Source organism: Marmota flaviventris, chromosome 18 (genome assembly GCF_047511675.1).
Source record: "Marmota flaviventris isolate mMarFla1 chromosome 18, mMarFla1.hap1, whole genome shotgun sequence".
NCBI classification, from domain to species: domain Eukaryota; kingdom Metazoa; phylum Chordata; class Mammalia; order Rodentia; family Sciuridae; genus Marmota; species Marmota flaviventris.
Window position 1 is genome coordinate 19,208,181 of NC_092515.1, and position 12,489 is coordinate 19,220,669.

Sequence of the window (12,489 nt, forward strand, 5' to 3'; positions counted from 1 at the left end):
TGTTTTGACTAGCTACTCTAAAGGGGAAAAAAAAAAAACGAATACAAAGTGTGTTCTAGTTGATGTATTTGCCTCTCAAAAGGATACAGGTTTTGAAAACTACTTTTCATGTATAGTAGGATTGAACAAATAAGAAAATGTACCGGAGATGATAAAAGACAGGCTGTTTACTGAATGATCAAGAACTAACCACAGAAAGCCAGGGGGAATTCTAGTAGAACTGGACATCTCAGTATGAACTCATCTATTAAAATATGTACATAGAGAGCCATTGCAGTTCATTGAGCTCCATAGAGACAGCGCTGGGGCAAGTGAGAGCCGGATGGGCACTGGGCGACTCTGTGCCTCGCTGAGGAAGAATAACTAAACATGGGCTAAGATCCCAAGAAGCTGAGAGACCAAAGGTCATCATAGGCATTCTTTGTGCAACCTTGCAGGGAGGAGCCCAAGAAGAAGCACCCAAATGCTTCAGTCAACTTCTCAGAGTTTTCTAAGAAGTGCTCAGAGAGGTGGAAGACCATGTCTGCTCAACAGAAAGGAAAATTGGAAGACATGGCAAAGGCGGACAAGGCCCGTTATGAAAGAGAAACGAAAACCTATATCCCTCCTAAAGGGGAAACAAAAAAGAAGTTCAAGGATCCCAATGCACCCAAGAGGCCTCCGCTGGCCTTCTTCTTGTTCTGTTCTGAGTATCGCCCCAAAATCAAGGGAGAACATCCTGGCCTACCCACTGGTGATGTTGCAAAGAAACTGGGAGAGAGGTGGCATCACACCGCTGCAGATGACAAGCAGCCTTATGAAAAGAAAGCTGCTGAGCTGAAGGCAAAATACGAAAAGATGAAGAGGAGGAGGAGGAGGAAGATGAAGAAGATGATGATGAATAAGTTGGTTCTAGCACAGTTTTTTTTTTCTTGTCTGTAAAGCATTTAACACCCCTCCCTGTACACAACTCACTCCTTTTAAAGAAAAAAATTGAAATGTAAGGCTGTGTAAGATTTGTTTTTAAACTGTGCAGTGTCTTTTTTTGTACAGTTAACACACTACCAAATGTGTCTTTAGAGAGCCCTGTCCTGGTGGTATTTTCAAAGGTACTAACCTTGCCTGGTACAGTATGGGGGTTGTAAATTGGCATGGAAATTTAAACAGGTCCTTGTGGGTGCACAGCACAAATTAGTTATATATAGGGATGGTAGTTTTTCATCTTCAGTTGTCTCTGATGCAGCTTATATGAAATAATTGTTGTTCTGTTAACTGAATACCACTCTGTAATTGCAAAAAAAAAAAAAAAAAAGAAAAGTTGCAGCTGTTTTGTTGACATTCTGAATGCTTCTAAGTAAATACAATTTTTTAATTAAAAAAATATGTACATAGATAGATGCAGACAAATATGCATGGTTTGGAATACATACATAAATTTCCTAGCTGTCCACTGAGAAGATTCCAGGAGCAGCTACTCCCCAGTAGCAATGAGCATGCTCAACACTCAAGTCTTGATCTCTAAATCCCATTCTCCAATATAAGGAAACAGGGATCCCTGGAGAGGAGGTAGAATGGGTTGATTCCAGGATGGGACAGGTAATACAGAACAAGAGCTGGCAAATCCAAAAATAAAGAAGTGCTTTAAAATTTTTTTTCCTTTGGTATTCACTCTCTAAATCCAAACTTCACTCTAAGTATGAAAAAATATCAGACACATCTAAATTGAGGGAGGTGCCACAAAACACCTGACCGGTATTCTTCAAAAGATCCAAGGTTGGGAAAAGCACATTCAATACCAGGCTCTGGAGTGAATCCTAAAGTCAAAAACAGACATTGGTGAAAAGCTGGGGAAATCTGGATAAAATCTGTAGTTTAGCTAACAGTACTGCACCAATATATAATTACTTTGTTTTGATAAACATATGTTAGGTAGGAAGATGAGTATATAAGAACTATCTGTGCTATTTTTGCAACTCTCTTGAAAGCTGAAAATCATTCCAAAGTAAAATATTTTAAAAACACAATGAAATACCACTACACATTTACTAATAGGACTAAAAAATTTTAAAACAGTATATGAAATTATAATTATACCAAAGTTACAGAACAACTTGAACTCTCACACATTATAAGTGAAAATGCAAAACAGTATAGGCTGAAAAACAACGTCCAGTTTCTTATAAATGCAAACATACATTAATCCATGGCCCATCAGTCCCACTCTTAGGTATTTACTGTAGAAAAATAAAAACTTAGGTTCACACAAAAATCTGTACATGAATATTTATATCAATTTTATTTGCAATCTCCAAGAACTGGAAATGACCCAAATGTCCTTCAACAAAGCAAATAAACAGTGGTATATCCAAATGATGGAAAATTACTCAGCAGTAAACAATGAATAAACTGTGGATCCACACAACACCTGGGATGAATCTCAGAAGAACTATGCCAAGGAAAAGAAACAGACATAAAAGACTCCATACTGCAAGATTCCATTTATCTGACACCATTTAAAAGCCAAAACTCTGGGAATGGAGAATACAATGGTTGCCAGAGCAGAGGCTGGAGCTTATGAAGGGGTTAATAGCAAAGGGGTTAATCAGGAGGGATGCCTTGGGGGTGAGAGAATTGTTCTCTACCTTGATGGTGGTGGTGGTGATACATGACTCTATGTATTTGTCAAAACTCATAAAACTATACACCAAAATTTCATTATCCATTAATTAGTTTGAGTAAATTTAACAATTGGTCTCATAGAGGTCAAGCTGAAGCTCTCTTCACTCCCTGTGTCATACTCCCCACTTTCAAACATGACCCTGAGATGAATTTCATATCTTCCTTCTGGCCTTCAGAAAAGTTCTTCACATAGCTATATGTGAACCCATGGAAAATATACCAATCAAATTTGGTTTTGTGGTGTGTGTGTGTGTGTGTGTGTTTTACTGAATCCAGGTGCTTGTACTTGCTAGGCAAATGCTCCACCACAGAGCTACAATCCTATTCCCTCTCCTTTTTTTTTTTTTTTTTTTTTGTGTGTGTGTGTGTGTGTGACGGGGTCTCACTAAGTTGCCCAAGCTGGCCTTGAACTTGCAATCCTCCTGCCTCAACCTCCTGAATAACTGGGATTACAGTCATGTACCACTGTGCCTGGTTGGTTTTGTGTCTTTAAGCACAATCAGTTGTACTGCATGTATCTTCTTGCCTATTTTTCTCACTCACCAATAAAGGATCCCTTCAGAAATTCTCTGGTATAATAAACATACATTCAACAAATGGTGCTGGGGAAACTGGAAATCCATATGTAGCAAAATGAAATTAGACCCCATCTCTCACCCTGCACAAAACTCAACTCAAAGTGGGTCAAGGACCTAGGCATTAGACCAGAGACCCTGCACATACTAAAAGAAAATGTAGGCCTAAATCTCCATCATGTCAGCTTAAGAACCAACTTCCTCAATAAGACTCCTAAAGCACAAGAAGTAAAATCAAGAATAAATAAGTGGGATGGTATCAAATAAAAAGCTTCTTCACAGCAAAGGAAACAATCAAGAATGTGAAGAGAGAGTCTAGATAATGAGAGAAAATCTTTGCCACCTGCACCTCAGATAAAGCATTAATCTCCAGGGTATATAAAGAATTCAAAAAACGTAACACCAAATACACAAATAACCCAATAAATAAATGGGCAAAGGAACTGAACAGTTTGCAGAAGAAGAAATACTATTGATCAACAAATATAGGAAAAAATGTTCAACATCTCTAGTAATTAGAGAAATGCAAATTAAAACTAAACTGAGATTTCCTCTCACTCCAATTATAGAAAATACAAGTAATAGTAAATGTTGGTGAGGATGTAGGGAAAAAGTTACACTCATACATTGCTGATGGGACTGAAAATTGGTGCAACCATTCTGGAAAACAGTATGGAGATTCCTTGGAAAACTTGGAATGGAACCACCATTTGACTCAGTTATCTCACTCTTCAGCATATACCCAAAGGACTTCAAATCAGCATACTATAGTGATGTGACCACATCAATGTTTATAGCAGCTCAATTCATAATAGTTAAGCTACAGAACCAATCTATGTACCCTTCAACAGATGAATGGATAAAGAAAATGTGGTACATACACAGGATGAAATATTACTCAGTCATAAAAAAAGAATGAAATTATGGCATTTGTCAGTAAATGGATGATACTGGAGGCTATCGTGCTAAGTGAAATAAGCCAATCCCCAAAACTCAAACCCAAGGGCCTAATGCTGTCTCTGATCTGTGGATGCTAACACGCAATAAGGGGAAGAATAGGAAAGAATAGAAGTCCTTCAGATTAGACAAAGGGGAATGAAGGGAAGGGAGGGGAGGGGGGATGAAATCAGGAAAACAGTAGAATGAATCAGACGTAACTTTCCCATGTTCGTCTGTGAACACGTGACCAGTGGAATTCCACATCATGTTCAACCACGAGAATGGGAAGTTATACTCCATGTATGATAGGTCAAAATACACTCTACTGTCATGTATAACTAAAAAGAACAAATAAATTTTAAAAACTATTCTCTGGTACAGTTTGGATCTGGAGTGTGCCCCAGAGGCTCGTGTGTCAAAGGCTTGGCTGCCAGTCCCCCAGGGAGCCCCAGCTTCAGGTCCCCCTGGGGTAGTAAATAGGGAAAAGTCCCAGGCACCTCTGGCCCTGCCCCCTTGACCTTCCTCCTCTATTCTAGGAAGTTTCTGAAAACCAGGACATTTGGGCCTCAGAGACAGGGTGCATTGTGGGCCTCTCCCACCACGCCCCTCCCCCCTCCCCGCCTCCTACCCGTGAGGCCCCGGAGACGCACAGGAGCCATGACACTCATCTGTGTCAACCGAGGCCCAAGCCTAGGGGAGACAGCACCCTCCCCCAGAGGGCAGCAGTGCCTCTCAATTCTGAGCACACCTTGAAGGACGTCAGGAGTGGAAAGAATCGGCATCCTGGATCTAGCTGGGATATGGGCAGAGAGCAGAGGCCAGAGTGTAGGGAGAGTCCAGTCCTGACCTGGAGGGGATGACCCCAGAGGCAGAGGGAGCCCAGTGCCTGGGGGCAACTTATCCTTTGTGGAGAGAGGCCCCAGGTGAGGTGGCAAGTGAGTTAAATGACTGTTAAGGCCTCTCCCACTTGAGTTCTCAATCAGGGCTAAAGCCCAAGCCAGGAGGTGCTGAGTGAAACCAGGAGGCAGGGAGCCCCAGGGCAGCGGAGTCCTGTCAGGCAGACCCAGGAGCAGCCTGAGACACCGGACTGCTCCCAAGCCAGGCCGCACGCACCTCCCTCTGGGATCAGCACTGGGTGTCCTCAGTGTCAGACCAGGGGAGCAATGCAGGATCCATGAGAACCTTCGTGGTTCCCAGGGAAGGTCCTGGACCTGGAGCAAGTGTCCCCAGCACTCTGGCCTCTGCTGGCATCAAGATCCTCTCCAAGGAGAGTGGGCTGGTCCTCTCCCACCGACCAACCCAACGCCAACAGTCCATGGGCATAGGCAAAAATAACTAACACAGTTCAGCACCTTTATGAAAACACAAGAAGACAGAAGACCCCAAACGGATCAGCAAGCTTTCCTTTATGTCACAGCAGAGTTAATCAGTTGGGCCTGGGGGTGGGGGTGGGGGGTCATATTCTAGTACAAAAATGGCCGCCAGTAACAGAGGGGCTTTGAGTTTTATAGTTTACAATGAGGATGGTTGAATTATTGAGACTGAAGCAGGACATGTTGGTTTGGACAGTCAGGAAAGAAGTTGTAAAAAGCCCCAAACTCACTGTCACTGGGAAAAGCTCAGAACTCGGTGTTCCCTGCTTCTCTTCTTCCTCTGGACCCACTGTTACCCAGAGCTTGGCGACTTGCTCTTCTCCTTCCAGGACTCATTGGCAACGGGACAGGGTGAAAGTCCAGGGCCCAGTGTTTCAGTGCCACCCTCCCTGCAGGTCCCACTGTGGTTGGGAAGCGGTGAATGTTTGCTGGTGGTGGAGACGTTGGAGACGAACCCAACCCGGGGAGCGATGGAAGTTTGCTTTCTTTCCCTCGGGGCCCATTGTTACTTCCTCTTCCCTCTTCCTCCACGTCAGACAGTGTCATTTTCCATATCCTTCAATGGGTGCAGTCCCTCTGAAACAGTTGGCTGTAGGGGCAGTTCCTTTAAAATAGTAAGGGTCTCCCTCACCCCCAGGCTGGCTGGGCTGTCCCTGATGCTAAGGCCCAGCAGCATGAGGGACTTCCCAGAGCCCAGGGCCACAAGCCTCCATCCAGGGGATCTGAGGGTTGAGGATCTGGCCATCCTGTCCCTGGGTTCTCGGGCAAGTACTTCAGATCTGGGAATTCCCTCCCAAATCCCTCCATGGGCCTAGACAGCAGGGTTCCCAGACCACTGCTTCCTCTTAACATCTGGCCACCCCTGAGAACTACAGGGTGGGCCTGGCCTTGTAATCCTTTTGGAGCCCCCTCACTAGGCCCTGCCCTGCTCACTGAAGACCCAAAAGCAGGACCAAAGGCACAAGTCCCAGACCCAGAGAAGCCAGGCTCAGCCTCAACCCAATCCCTGGAAAGGGAAGGCATCAGGGGTACCACGGGCCTCCCGGCTGCTAGGGTGAGGACTGAGGGAACCAAGGCCCCTATGTACCCAGCCATTCCTGCAGTTTGGCCCAAGACAAGACAAGCCCTTTAGAGTAGTGTTGGCTACCTGAGGCCTGCACATGCCCCATAAGGCCAAGACAGTGCCACCTCACTTACTCAAGGGGACAGGAATGGCCAAGCTCCAACGCCCTGAGCAGCCACCAGGACACAGGTGGGGCAGAAGACTGAGACCAAGCTGATACACCAGGGTCCTGCTTCCAGAATCCAAAAACTCTCCTGTAGGACCAGAGGAAACTGGGCAGGTGTGGGCCCAGAAGGCCAGGGTCCTGGGTCCACCATTCTTGACCGCTGCCTTTAAAGTCCCCAAAACTCAGGAGATATGGCCCCCTTGGAGTAAAGAGGCTCTAAGGTGGAGCCCAGTCTAGATTCAGTGCCCCCTAAGAAGACCTCCTTCCCAGGAACAGGAGACATCCCTTTGGCCTCAGCCTCCCCTTCCTTATGACCCCTGTTTTTGCAGTATCCAGAACTCTCTGCAGGAAGCTCCAGATACCCTGAGCAGGTGGGAGGAGAGGACAGTACTGCCCAGGCTGCCCGATCTCACAAAGGAATGTTGTGAACCATGGTCTCCCAGCCTCAGCCAGACACCAAGGTCAAGACCTCCAAGTGATGTACTGTGATTCAACCCGTGTGCAACAGAGCCCTGGAGAAGGCCGGAAGGAGAGCAAAGGCCTGGGGTGGCTGTGGTGCTTGGGACAGTTCATGACAACATAAAGATTGTCAGAATCAAAATGGAGTGACACATGTCAGAGCCTAACTAAAAATAAATAAATAAAGCAGGGAGCTTACGAAGGGTGGGGATCTTACACACATGTTCCTGGTAATAAGAATTGCTCATGGAAGATTCTGCCAGAATCACAACCTTGCACAAAGACCATGCAACCTTGCCCAAAAAGTGCTTCTGCAAGGACGTCTGCCCAGCAGAAATATGTTTCACCTTGGACTGATGCCACCCTTGTCATTGATCCTCATAGCCAAGATTCATTGCTTCCAAATATCTCGCATAATTTTCCTCATTTCACTTTTGAAAATTTCCCTTTGCCTCAACCTTTTGGAATCGCTCCCAACTTACCATGGCATGCATATTCCCATTGAGATCTTCCGCTTTCATTATTTCTTGGAGAATCTCTCTGATTGTCATTTAGGTTGACAACAGTCTTTTGCAGCTCGCACATGGGAGGGTCTTACAGACACCTCTGTTCACTGTCCCTGGGCTCATGGAGCCTCAGTGATCTTTCCTCCTCTTCCCCTTCCTTCTGTCTGTGCCTTGTCCCCACAGCAGACACCTCCATGGCCAGAGCATGTGTCAAGGTGGGACACAAAGAATGCCTGGAGCACCAGCAGGGTCAGAGAAGTCCAGGGACAACATAGTGGCTGTGGTGACTTACCTGGCTGAGCTGGGAGCAGACTAAAGCCATGCAAACATGTGCTCTCATGCATGTGTGAATGTGCATGTGTGTGCACATGTGTACATGACTGTATGTGTGTGTGTGTGTGTGTGCAAGTGCATGCACACCTGTTTTGCCCAGTTCCTGCTCTAAGTCCATATCCATGACCCCAAGGGTGTCCTAGTCTGGTGCATACTGGATAGACCATGTGACAACATTAACCTTGGAGATGTAAAAGTGACAGAAACAAATGCTCTTCCCTTCAGGTGGGTGGGGAAATGTCATATTATTGTTTTGTTTTATTTTATTTCATTGATTTTTCCCCTTCCATCTCCCTTTTCTTTCTGCTTTTTCTTGAAGGGAAATGACAGAGGAGAGATAGCTGGTAAGAAATGAGCTGCTAAGAAACTAGCCAAGGCTCTTTTGGCTTGCAGGAAACAGCCTTCCTGTGGCTCCCAGTCCAACTTGCCGGGTGCTGGGCAGGTCCCCCCATGGCCTCTGCTCTGTATCTCCAGGAACCTGGGCTCCATGGGAAGGGCCCTGTGAGATGAGAGCAGGACAAGGTGACTGAATGGGACAAATGTTCTTCTATTGCTCTAGCTCTGCAGCTCAGGAACAGGTCACATGGAATGTCCAGGGGGTGCCAGGTCACCTCACTGTTCCCTGTGTGATGAACTCAGAGTGCCAGGCGCAGTGGTGCATGCCTGTAACCCCAGCAGCTCAAGAGATTGAGGCAAGAGGATCACGAGTTCAAAGCCAGCCTGAGCAATTTAGTGAGGCTCTAAGCAATTCAGTGAGACCCTGTCCCAAAATAAAAAAATAAAAAGGGATGAGGATGTATCTCAATGGTAAAGCACCCCTGGGTTCAATCCCCAATACCAATCAATAAATAAAAGTTCAGAAATTCTTAATTTTGATGAAGTGTGATTTATTCATTGTTTTATTTCATGCACCACCATGCTTTCGCTGATCATCTAAGAAATCTTCATCTAATCTAAAGTCAAACTAATATGCTCCTTTCTCATAAAAATCTTATGGTTTTAGGTCTTCCATTTGGGGATATGATCAATTTTCAATTAAATTTTGTATATGCTGCCACTTAGGGACTGAAGTTTTTTCATATGCATATCCAATTGTTCTAGTACCGTTTGTTACTAAAAGTCTCCTTCCACCACTGAATTTACTTTCTACCTCTTTCAAACCAATAGAACATATATGTGAGGGTCTATTTCTGCACTGTCTATTCTGTTCTCTTGATCTATTTGTTTGTCTTGACTTCTAGACCTTTATAATTTGTCTTGACACGAGGTATTGTAGCCCTTACACTTGATTGACTCTTCCTTTTCAGAGTTATTTTGACTATTCTAGGTCCAATACATTGCCACACACACAAACCTGTGCCCCTGAGCATGTGTACCCATGCCACAAGGACATTATGACCACGGGAAATTTTTTTTTTTTTTAAATATTTTAATATTTATTTTTTAGTTTTTGGCTGACACAACATCTTTGTTTGTATGTGGTGCTGAGGATCGAACCCGGGCCGCACGCATGGCAGGTGAGCGCACTACCGCTTGAGCCACATCCCCAGCCCACAACCACGGGAAATTTATCCCAGGAAGGCAAAGCAGGTTCAATCTTAAAAATGAGCCAATGTAATTCACCATATTACAGACGAAAAGACCAATCATTTCAACAGATTCAGAAAAAAAATTTTGCAAAATCCAATAACCTTATAAAAATTTCCAGCAAACTAGAAATAGAAGGGAGTTTCCTCAAATGTATAAAAAACATTTTATCAGAAAAACCCAAAGTTGATATTTAGTGGATCTGATGTTTGGTGATTGTTTAGCTTTTTCATTGTTAAAAACCAAATGATCTTACAAGAGCAATTTTAGGGGAGGAAAAATTTATTTGGGGTTTGTAGTTTCAGAGGTCTCAGTCTATAGATGGCTGACTCCATTCCTGAGAGCTCGAGGTGAGGCAGAACATCATGGCAGATGGGTGGGGCGGAGGAAAACAGTTCAGGAATGGCACCAGGCAGCAGAGAAGTGGGGGGAACACTCCCCTCTCCAGGGACAAAATATATACCCCAAAGTCACATCCCCGATGACCACCTCCTCTGGCCACACCCTACCTGCTTACAGTCCCACCACCCAGTTAATTCCTATCACCCAGTTAATGCACTGATTAGGTTAAGGCTCTCAAAACCCAATCATTTCACCCCTGAACTTTCTTGAATTGTCTCACACATGAGATGTGGGGGGACACCTCATATCTAGACCATAACAGTGTGAGAGACTGGATGCTTTTACCTGAGGTTCTCCCTACTTCAATTCAGCATCCTGCTGCAGAGTTTACCAATGCAAAAGGATTTATTCCTCTGTGTATACCTGGATTTCCATCTAATATCATTAGTCTCTTGCTTGAAGGACAGTCTTTAATATTTCTCATACTGCATATCTATTGAACATGATTTCTTTCATATATTGTTTATCTGAAAACCTGTTTTGACTTCTTGTGTGTGTAACAAATTCTATTTTTTTTCTTTGAAAATTTTTGTAAACTTGGGATTGAACCCAGAGGCATTTAATCACTGAGCCACATCCCCAGCACTTTATTTATATTTTATTTAGAGACAGAGTCTCACTAAGTTGCTTAGGGCCTCACTAAATTGCTGAGGCTGGATTTGAACTCATGATCCTCCTACTCAGCCTCCCAAACTGCTGGGATTGCAGGCATGTGCCACCATGCCCAGTTCTTTCAATATTTTCTCTTTCCCTCTTTTAAATAATTTTCTCCAATGTCACACAATTTACATCTTTCCAAGAAGAAATTTGTTTCATCCTTTTTTATCATATATATATTTCTTCTCTGTCTGCTTTTGAGATTTTCTCTTTACATTGTTTTAGAGCAATTTGATTATGGTGTGATTTTGCCTAGTTTTCTTTCTTTCTTTCTTTTTTTTTGGGGGGGGGGTGCTGGGGAATCAACCCCAGAGTCTCTTGCTTCCTAAGCACATGATCTACACTCCAATCCCAGTCTAGTTTGGGGGTTGTTATTTCATTTCTTATACTGGGGGGCTCATGAGCTTCTTGGATATTTAAGGGTTTTTTTTTTTATCAAATTAGAAAATTTTTGTCCGTGATTTCATATCCCCTTTTTTTTGTGTGGCTCCAAGTACACAGGCTGTTTTGATTTGGACGTGAGGTGTCCCCCAAAAGCTCACATATGAGGCAGTGCAAGAATGTTCAGAGGAGAAATGATTGGGTTGTGAGAGTCTTAACCCAATCAGTGATTTAATCCCCCTGATAGGGATTAGCTGAGTGGTAACTGAAGCCGTAGGTGTGGCTGGAGGGGGTGGGAATCGGGGTGTAGCTTTTGGTATACATTTGTATCTAGCGAGTGGAGACCTCTCTCTGCTTCCTGATCACCAGGTAAGCCACTTCCCTCTGCCACACTCTTCCATCCTGTTGTTCCTGTCTCACCTGGAGCTCTGAGGAATGGAGCTGGCTGTCTATGCATTGAGACCTCTGAAACCATGAGCCTTCAAATAGACTCTTCCTCCTTTAAAATTGCTCTGGTCAGATCTTTTAGTCACAGCGGTGAAATAGCTGCCTAAAACCCATGCACCTAGTTTCTTGAGGTTGTTTTACACCTCAGTGATGTTCCATTCCTCATCAAATAGGGTACAGTGCTTGGGTACAGTCCCCATGCCTTTACTCGACAGACTCCACCCATTTCCAAAGTCACTGAGGTTGGTACCTTTCCCTCTCCCTCCTTCAGCAAAATTGCTCCCTGCATTCATAATATAGTTAAGATTCTTTGCCACATTCTTCATTCCACCCCGGATTCCCTGACATCCTAAGTGACTTTTCTTTAATTTGCATACATTAAAATTTTATGGGTTTTGACAAATGCATGGTGTCATATCTCCACAATGACAGTGTCATACAGAATATCCTCGCTGCCCTCAAATCCCCTGGCATCCCTTTCCAACCCTCTCCCCTCCCTAATCCTCTAGCCACCAATCATCTGCTTGGCATCTTTACAGTTTTGCCTTCTCACTTATAAATATGCATGTAGGCCAGATGCAGAAAGAGAAGTGTTGTATGTTTTCTTTCATATGTGGAATCTAGGGGGAGAAAAGAGTAGAAGGAAGACCATTAGAGAAGGAGGGGATGGGGGAGGGGGAGGGGAAGAGGGAGTACAGAAGATAGGTAGGATCAAACTGTGTTATATGTGTGTACAAATATGCTGCAATAAAGCCCATTATTCTGTATAATTTAATATGAGCTAATAAAAAAGGAATACACTGTTAGAGTCTGTAAACAAGTCAGGATGGCGCCTGGCATTTTGCCAGAGAAATGTTAGGGTCTGTAAAGAAGTCAAGATGGTGCCTGGCAAAATGCCAGAGGGAGTGGTTTGTGAAGTAACACCAGCGAGCCATTAAGTGTG

At 44.1% G+C, this 12,489-nt stretch overlaps 1 pseudogene; it reads left to right on the top strand.

Annotated features, from left to right (window-relative positions):
• Positions 1–369: 369 nt before the first annotated feature.
• LOC114097337 (high mobility group protein B1 pseudogene) overlaps positions 370–12,489 on the top strand; it is a 29,291-nt pseudogene continuing 17,171 nt past the window's right edge.